The sequence below is a fragment of the Hylobates moloch genome, unplaced genomic scaffold, assembly GCF_009828535.3.
Source record: "Hylobates moloch isolate HMO894 unplaced genomic scaffold, HMol_V3 SCAFFOLD_1, whole genome shotgun sequence".
Lineage (NCBI taxonomy): Eukaryota > Metazoa > Chordata > Mammalia > Primates > Hylobatidae > Hylobates > Hylobates moloch.
In genome coordinates, this window is record NW_026652276.1 from 79454090 (window position 1) to 79463546 (window position 9457).

Here is a 9457-nt window from a genome sequence, read left to right on the forward strand (position 1 = left end):
TCAGGTCCTGGGAAACGGAGAGAATGCTGATTTGCCTGGTTGATATAGATCAAAGGGACAAGCAGAGTGCCTTACCCGGTTGCTCGTGCCCAAGTAAACACTTCTGGTTCCTTGGAGCAGAAGCAAGCAGACAACAAATAGATCAGTTGTCTCCTAGAAACTGTAGAGTTAGAATTTTTACCTTGTTTTTGAGAAAACGAGAACAAAGCAAGTTTTGCGGCATGCAAGAAAAGAATACAGACTTAGAAATAGACAGTTGTGGATATTTCTTTAAGTGTCCCCTTTCAGTGCGTGGGCAGTTAACATTCTAAGAACTCTGTTCTTTGTGTAGCACCTGCTTTCCTATTGCCTTCTAAAAACTATGTCCACACATATGAGACTAAAACTTTCCTCTCTTGGGTGTCTCCTATGTGGACTGGAGGTGAGATTTGGTGTTCCTATGTTTCCTGCCCAGCCACCTCCCCAGGTACGGCTCCCACATACACCCCTCACCACTCATCTACTGTTTTCACCTTCATAACTGTCCCCAGTATCTCGGTCACCATGAATTCTTTCCATAAGGGAACTGTCGGGGCAGCTGGTGGGGACAAACTGTACTGCCTAACTCTTCTATTCTTTGCTCCTCAGGGACACTTCAATTAGAAAAGGTACGCTCTATGTGCCTAAAATTGCTCCTATGCAGACCACTCTAGAAATGTTTGAAACATATGCAAATATGTCACTCCTCTCCCTCTCTGAAGCCAATCCTCATTTTCTTCCAGCTTCGGTGTCTGCACAGTTCCACACGAGCCAAGCCCGGCTTGCGGGGTCAAGCTGTCTTTTCATAGTGGGAAAAAGCTGATGAAAATCCTTCACACAGAGGTGTTAAGAGCTTAATGATGAACACTCCCGTGAGTATCTTCATTTTGAAAGAGACTGCCTGGAGAGGTTATTGATTTACACAGAGAAATAGATTTCTAATCCTGGAATTTCATCAGGAGAAGGGAAGAAATTCACTTGGGTGAGGAACAAAATCATTTCTTTGGAATAACTTCAGAAATTAAACAGAAGCAGACATCTAATTTATCCTCTGGTAAGGTGTCCCCAATTATGGCAGTGCCTTTGACTCATAAGAAGTTATAACCTTTGATAGAGAATATGAAGGAGAAGAGAAAGGAACCAGTGGAGAAGGAAAACTAGAGATATATACTAAGTACAACTTTACAGCAGAATAATGGGAATAAAATTCTACAATGCCTACCCCCGTAAGGAAATGCATTTCTAGGCAATATTTGGATTAATTTGGCATAGTTCTTTAAGAGTGGAGTTTGGCAACTGAACTATATTAAATTTAATATGTATTAGCACAACATAAAAACAAAAAAACCACTAAGCTGCAGAATTAATATAATCAACTACGGCATCCTTCTCTTCAATGTACTTCCATGGATTGTGAAATTTTAAGAAATCTCATCTATCATGGACTATGACTCAAACAAACCAAAACAAAACCCAGAACAAACTAGGACAAGATTAGATTACTGTCATTGGATATCAAAGTGACATGAAAAACCAGCCACCTCATATCCAGATGAACAACTACAGGATGAATAAACAAGAAATAACATGATGATACTTATTTCAATAATGATAGTAATGATCACACAGCACTATTCTAAGTCCTTACATTATCAGGACAATTCTATGAGGTACATGCTAATAGCATTTTAGAGATAAGGGAAAGCAGGCACAGAAAGTTGATGGAGTTACCCAGGACTCTACAAATAGCAAGAGGCACAGCCAATACAAGGAAATCTTTGGTGTATTCTGAGGCTATGTATATTAGCATTTCAATGGAAGTTTGTCCTCAACTTTTGCTGGGCTTTTGAATCCGTCTTTAATCCATTCCTTGTTTCAGTGCTGTGGTAGTTCCTGATGACACAGCCCAAACAGTGACACACCCTCACAATATTTGCAAATCCTGCAAAATAATACTTCAGAGGGAGAAAGGACCAGTTGATTTTGGTATTTAAACTAATGGAAGGTGATTCCTTCAACAAGCAAATAAATAAATTGCCATTTTTTTAAATTAAACAATGGCAACCACACTACTTAAAATTCTTGGTTTTGAAGTTTGGAAGACACACTGGAGATAAACTTATTCTTCACCTAAGTAAACAATTTTTCAAAAAGTAGCTATAAGTGGCATTAACCATTGTGTCATTTAGTGATTTTTGATATAGTTAACTTAATCCAGGTTACTGAGATGGCTGATTTTAAATGGGCAATTTTGTCACTTTTTGTTGTTGTTAACTTTCATCCTTTCGATGAACTTTAGCTTTTACCTGGACGTTGCAGAATCATCATTTTTCTTCAGTGAGAATAAACACTGGACCCTTAGGTAGCTGTTCCCTCTTTCCTGTATCCCCTCCCATCTTTATTGTTATCCTTCACCGAAGAAGGAAAGGCTAAGCTTGTTGTTTAGGGATAAGTAATTATTTTCTTTTCTTATTTTGTTTTTCTTGAGTGTTTCATTTCCAGGACCAAAAAAAAAAAAAAAAATTATGGGTTAAGATGCTTAGTTACTAAATGTTTGACTTCTTTTCCTACAATCAACTCCATAGTTCTAGAATTATTTATTGATTTTACTCATTATATTTAGTATAAAATTGCATATAGATAAAATATATACATAGACTTATATTGACATAATTGTACGAATGTATGTGTATCTGTGTATGTGTCTGTGTGTGTATGTATATATTTACCCCTTCTCCTGGCACCTATCCTAGGCCTAGTGCTACCTGTGATGTATTAAAAAGCCTAGATTTTGAAATCAAAGTTAGCTCCAATTCCTAGTGGATGGATACCTTGGTACAAGTTATTTGTCCTCTTGACATTCTTGTTTCTTCTTATGAATATTAATAATAGTAATTATTTTTCATAGCTGTTTTAAGGATAACATATTTGTGTGATTGCGTAAGGAGTCTAGCACAATGCCTGGCGTGTAAGTGCTTAATAAATGTTACTTTTATTATATTTACCTGGACTATAGTAGGTGGTTAAAAATATTTTGCTAGTGTTATTATTATCTATATCTTACTAGTCCCAATGTGTCTCACTACTATAGCAATATTGCTTCGTAACTACCAACACATAACTCCATTTTTTAAATAGAAAAATAGACAATATGTAATATACTTGTGAGGATTATGCAAGATGATCCATATATAGCTGTTGCACAAGGTCCTCAATAAGTATGTATATTATTATGGCTTTGGTTGTCAACATAATTGTTGTACAAAGCTTGCTCTGAACATTTTTCCCTAGCTGCTCTAGCTTCTTAATTAGGCTTTGATCTTCATTTCTAAGCAAAATATAAAACCACTTATGATGTAGAAATCTGCCTATATTATCATTTGTGGCTTTGGCCAAGTCATTTATCATCCATAAGGCTCAGTTTCTCAATCCTGGAATGAAGTGTCTAAATGAGGTCTTGAATGTACTTTTCATCAATTTCATGCAGAAGTCATTTTCTTGAATCTGCTGTGTGAGTGAAAGCCATCAGACAACCACCATTGGCCACACAAGCATGTGATCAGTGCTTTCATTTAAAACTCTAAAGGGAAATAATCCAATCTGTAAACTTGTAAGATAGGCACATAATACCCGAAAGTCAAATACTAAATATTCCTACTTTAAATACAGTTTTTGTTTGTTTGTTTGTTTGTTTGTGTTTTTGAGACGGAGTCTTGCTGTTTCCCAGGCTGGAGTGCAGTGGCATGATCTCGGTTCACTGCAAGCTCCGCCTCCCGGGTTCACGCCATTCTCCTGCCTCAGCCTCCCGAGTAGCTGGGACTACAGGCACCCGCCACCATTTAAATACAGTTTTTAAACCACTATATTTTACCTATTTCTTAATTTGGCCTCCTGGTACAAAATCAAGATAAAGGACAGGGCATATGTTACTTAGAGAGTGAGAATCTCAGTGTAAGTCATTTGTTTTCTTAATGTCATTGCAAATTTTTACAGTGTCAGCCTAGACCTTATTATGTGAAACCACAGAGAATCACAGACATAATCTGATGAGCCTTAATGCAATAGAGTTTTGTCAAAAAATCTATTTGTCGAGTAAAAGGCATTGCGTTAGTTGTCTTAATATATGGTGTATAGTGACATCTATAGGAGACTGTGTGTAATGGATGGCATTCATTTAAAATAGAGGTTCTATGGGTGTGGTAAGCTTTTAGTGTGAGGAAAGTGCATTCAATGGAAACAGGAAAATATAAATTCAGCATTAACACTTAAAGTGCATAAGATCTCCCTTAAGAATTAAAGATGCCCAGAACATATTCCATAAAAGAAATAGCTTCAAATGACTGGGAAAATTGATGGAGAAGAGAACAATTTCCATGGTAACAATATAATGGGAATTTTTTTTTTAAGGAAGAGTAAAGTAAAAAACAGAAATATAAGTGAGTGCCAGAAAGGAGACTACACCTGGCAGCAGGTAATGGGGTAGAAATAGCTCTTTTTTTCAAATATCTGAGTAAAAACTATTTAATTCTCTGTATCAATAACAATAATAAAACAATTGTGGTTATAATTATAGTTACGTCTTGTGCTATGCCATATCAATTATATTTCCCAACTAACATCATTGTGTCACAGACATGCCTGAAAAGCTGGAGGCCACATAGCATGGACAGAAGAGCTGTGGACTGGTGGTGAGGGGTGTGATTCCAAATCCCAGGGCTGCTAAACTATGGTCTACCGACCATAGTTATTTTATCCACAAAATAAGAAGGGATGACAAGGTAATTTCAAAGGCCAAATCCAGTTCTAAATTTTCCGACTGTAAATTTAAAGTAGTGATGACTTTTTCTTTTTTAATGATTCCATGATTAGTGGTTAACTTGATGTGCAACCTTTTACAAAGCACTTAACCTCTCTGTGCCATGGTTTTCTAACTTTTAATTGCAGTGTGTGGACCAGATGATCTCTAAATTGCCATCTCTAAAATATATATGATTACTCTAAAATACTGTACACCATATTCCTAACACTAGTTTGATCCCTGAGTGAGTTAAAATTCTACCTTTGGGTGGAATTACGAGAATCAGTGAAATCCCAAGCATATGAGTAAAAGGGCTACTTATATCCAACATAGATTTATCTCTAAACATATTTGTATGAGCTGCAAGAGTATATTTGGGTTCTTTAAAATCTATACACCCACAGTACCTCTACTGTGGTTTGGTTTGTTATTGAGGACAGCAACAGAAAATGTAGTGTGCCTCCCCAGGGGTCATCCCCTCCCCAACCTCACTCCATGGCATCCAACAGATGAAGTGATCTAAATTTTTTAGTTCAACTCCCTGTTTCCTCCAAAAGCCTTTGTAGTTTAAGCTGAGCCTCATTAAGGGACTGCCTAAGGTTTTGAAACATAATTAAATAAGTATTTCCTATACTTGTTCTGGAAAGAGACTCTTCAGTATCGCAAATCTATATTCAAACTTCATTATACACATTCAGAAGAAAGCTACAGGTTACTAGGATTTCTTCATATTCAACAAAAGAGAAGCTTTTTCCTTATGTTTTGTCTTGAAGCCAAGCTTACAATCCTCTTAGTAGTAAAGACCAGTTTTATTGGGTACATACCATATGCCAAGAATGATATTAAAACTTCAGGTGCGGAATTTCATTTAATCTTTATAATCCACTGAAGGATTTATAATCTTTTCATGAATGAAGAAAATACAGCCTTAAAAGTTTAACTTATTAAGTTTAAAACTGAATTAAAGTATCTTGAACTCAGACTTGGTCTGTCTCTTGGTTTGTGTGTGTGTGTGTGTGTGTGTGTATACAGCACACACATATGTACATATACAGGTCTAGTTTAATTGGTTCCTATCATCATTATTAAAGGTTCATCTTTCTTATCTACTTGTATTATGAGCTCATAGTCAATGGCATATTTAGAATCTGAATATTAGAAGAGTGTAGTTAAGTTTAGAGCTAACAAATAGTTTTATTTTCCATTAGTTCCATGTTATTTCAAAGCAAATTCTTAGCATCACAGCATTTCATCCGTGCAGATTTCAGAATATGTGACTAAAATATAAGGAATTTTGTATAATGCTATAACAATATATTTATCACATGTACTCCAAAAACAATTTCAGTGAAATATTCAATCAATGCTTTTTGAAATACAATTGAAAGTTAGAAATTATTTTGAACTAAATTAAATTTAAAATATTATATATCAAAACTTGTGAGGAACAGCTAAAATAGCCCTGAGATAAAATCAATTCAATTCAACACATTATCAGAGAAAAGAAGAAATATATGATCATCTCTACAGATGCAGAGAAAATTAATAAAATTTGACACCCATTTGTAATAAAAATTCTTTGCAAGTGAGGAATGCAAAAGAACTTTCTTAATCTGATAAAGAATGCCTTTTAAAAGCTACATCTTTAAAAAATATTATAATTAAAATAATATAATTAATATTATAATTAATGATAAATTTATTGAAAGATTTTCCATAGAGATCAAGAACAAGAGAAGGATGCATGCTATCACTGCCTGCAGAAAACATTGTACTAAAATCCCAGCAACTAAAGAAATCAAGAAAAAAAAGAGAAAAAGAAACAAAAAAGAAGTCAAGAACAAAAAGACATTAGTTCACAAAGCAAGAAATTAGTTTTGCAGATGACATCTTTGTGTATGCAGAACATCCAGACTCTTTGGCAGGGTAGCTAGATGTAGCAAAGTAACTATATATAAGGTAAATATACAAAAATTAATTGCATTTCTAAATGCTAGCAATAAGCATATGGGAAGTGAAAATTTGTCAGTAATATAAAAAAGTGAAACAAGGAAAAATTCAATTAAAGTATGCAAGACATCGAATCTACACATATTAACAAGATAAAGAAGTTCTATATAGATGGAGAGATATATGATGCTCACGGATTGGAACTCTCACTACCAACTCTCAACTCTCATATATCAACTATTTCCAACTTGTTCCATGGATAAAAGCCATTTCCAATAAAAAATACAGAATTGTGTGTGTGTGTGTGTGTAAAACTGACAGGTTGCTTCTACATTTCTACAAAAACTCAAAGGCAATTAAAAAATGACCATATTGTATCAGTTATTAAGAGAAGCCCTTTTTACAAAGCAATGATAATTAAAATACTGGGAAATTGATGCAAAGATAGACAAACGCTGAATAGAACAAAATGAAGTGCAAAACACATTTATTTATTTATTTATGATTTTAAGAAAATGACTTTGCAGAGAAGTGGGGAAAAAGTGGTCTTTTCAATAAAACTGTGCTGGGAAATGGAATATCCATAGAAGAAAGAAAAAGGAATTTTGCTGTCTACCTTAAAATGTATACACACACCCACACACACACATACACACACACACACATTCCAGGTGGATCATAAATCTAATTGTGAAGGGCGAAAAATATAATATTTTTTGAAAAAAACAGGATTACATACAACATTACGTACAGTAATGCTTAAATATGTCCACTAATAGACAAATAATGTTTGTAGCAGTCCTGTAGGTGGTAGCCTAAAAAATGAAGAAATCTAGTTGTCTATCTATGGTAAAGTGTGCAAATATTTTGTGGCATATGTATAAAAGGAAATATTCTAGTGCAATGAGATTTAACAAGCCAAAACTATAATTAACAACATATATGAATACCACAAACATAAAGCTGAGCAAAATAAGCCAGATACAAAAGAATGCATACTGTATGATTCCATATATGTAAAGTTCACAAATAGACACAAATGTATCTATACAGTGTTAGAAGTTAGGATAGTGGCTACTGTATGGGGTTTAATGATTGGAAGGAGTTGCAAAGGGGTTTTGGCATGCTAGTAATGCACTGTTTCTTGATCTGGATACTGGTTACATAGGCATGTTAATTTTGTAAAAATCTATCAAGCTACATTCTTAAGACTTTTTTACTTTTTCAGGTCTATTCCTTCCATAAAATTACTTTTAAAAGTCTGGGGAGAAAGTTACAAAAGAATTAATAACATATCCTAGAACTAAGAAATATGTGTTTCCAAGATAAACAGAACAATAAATCATCTAGGTCAATGAATAAAAATAGAAACACATTAAGGCAGATCATCATGAAAATTAGAATAAAAGGGAGAAAAAATCAAAAGCTATATGGAAGAGAAAAATTACATAAAACCATCAGAAATCATTGGCACTGGACATCCAGAGAGCAGCACAGAAAATCTAAAAAATAATAAAGCAATGTCTTTAAAACATTAAGAGTAAATGATGCTCAGTCTACCCTTCTATACCTAGCTAAATTAGCAAACATTAGGAAAAAGTAATTTTGAAATTAAGAAAGTTCTCAAAATTTTTACTTTCAATATGCCTTTACTTAGAAGCCACTAGATACGGTGCTCCATAAAATGAAGAAATAAACTATGTATGGCAAATTTTCCAAAGCAGGTCACCAAAGTATTTTCTATTTTATGTGCTCTCTGCAATACGAACTTCCCACTCCTTCATCAAGAGTCAGAATCTATTTCTATACCTACTTCAATCTGACAACCTCTGTTACTGCTTTGACTAATAAAATATTATATAAGTGAAGCATGACAGCTCCATGAATGACCTTTAACTGGTCTGGCAGCTGCCACTTCAGAAACCATCTGTCATGTAAGAAGTGCTCAGACCACCGTGCTGTGAGGAGACCAAGCTACAGGGAAGACAATGGAGAATGGCAAACTATGTGGAATGTAGGAAAGGCCAAGGGACATTGCAGTAATCAATATAAGAGTGAAGAAACCATTTTAGATGTAGAACATTAAGCCCAAGCTACTTCGATTGGCACTGGGTACACCACAGACAAATTTCTTAGTAAAGCCCTTCCTTAATACTTGACCCTCAAAATAGGGAAAAAATGAAATATTTATTTTAATCCACTATGTTTAGAAATGGTTTGTTTTGCAGTAATAGATTATCAGATTACTTAGAAGGATAAATACAGAAATCCAAAACTCAATGCAAGAGAAGGGAGAGATGAATGGTCACTTTCAAGGAAGATGATGAAGTGGGGACTTTGAAGAAAGCTGCTCAAACAGCATCTAGTTCTAGAGGGCAAGACTCTAAGAAGAAAATCTAATAAATTTAAAAAGGGTATATTTGTATGTATTCAGATGAGACTTTTAATACTTTCTGAGAAAATTTGGGGTTATCTCAGAGTCACGCAGAAAAATAAAGCACATGTTAATTCAAGAATAAATAAAGTGTGTAAAAAGGAATGTAACAACATCTAAATTCTTATTTTAGATGTTAGTTACATAATTATTAAAATGTAGGTGAAATTACATAATACAAAATGAAAATTTTAGGAAGTCAATGTAGACACTTAGAAAGCAAATTTATGTGTTTATATGTTTGGTGGACGAGAGGT

At 34.3% G+C, this 9457-nt stretch overlaps 1 long non-coding RNA gene across 1 annotated transcript; it reads left to right on the forward strand.

Moving 5' to 3' along the window:
- The first annotated feature begins 310 nt into the window (after positions 1 to 310).
- LOC131381512 (uncharacterized) lies at positions 311 to 4790 on the forward strand. Its single transcript, XR_009210313.1, has 3 exons — positions 311 to 421; positions 762 to 890; positions 4651 to 4790. It is a non-coding gene; the product is annotated as an uncharacterized LOC131381512 (long non-coding RNA).
- Positions 4791 to 9457: the final 4667 nt, after the last annotated feature.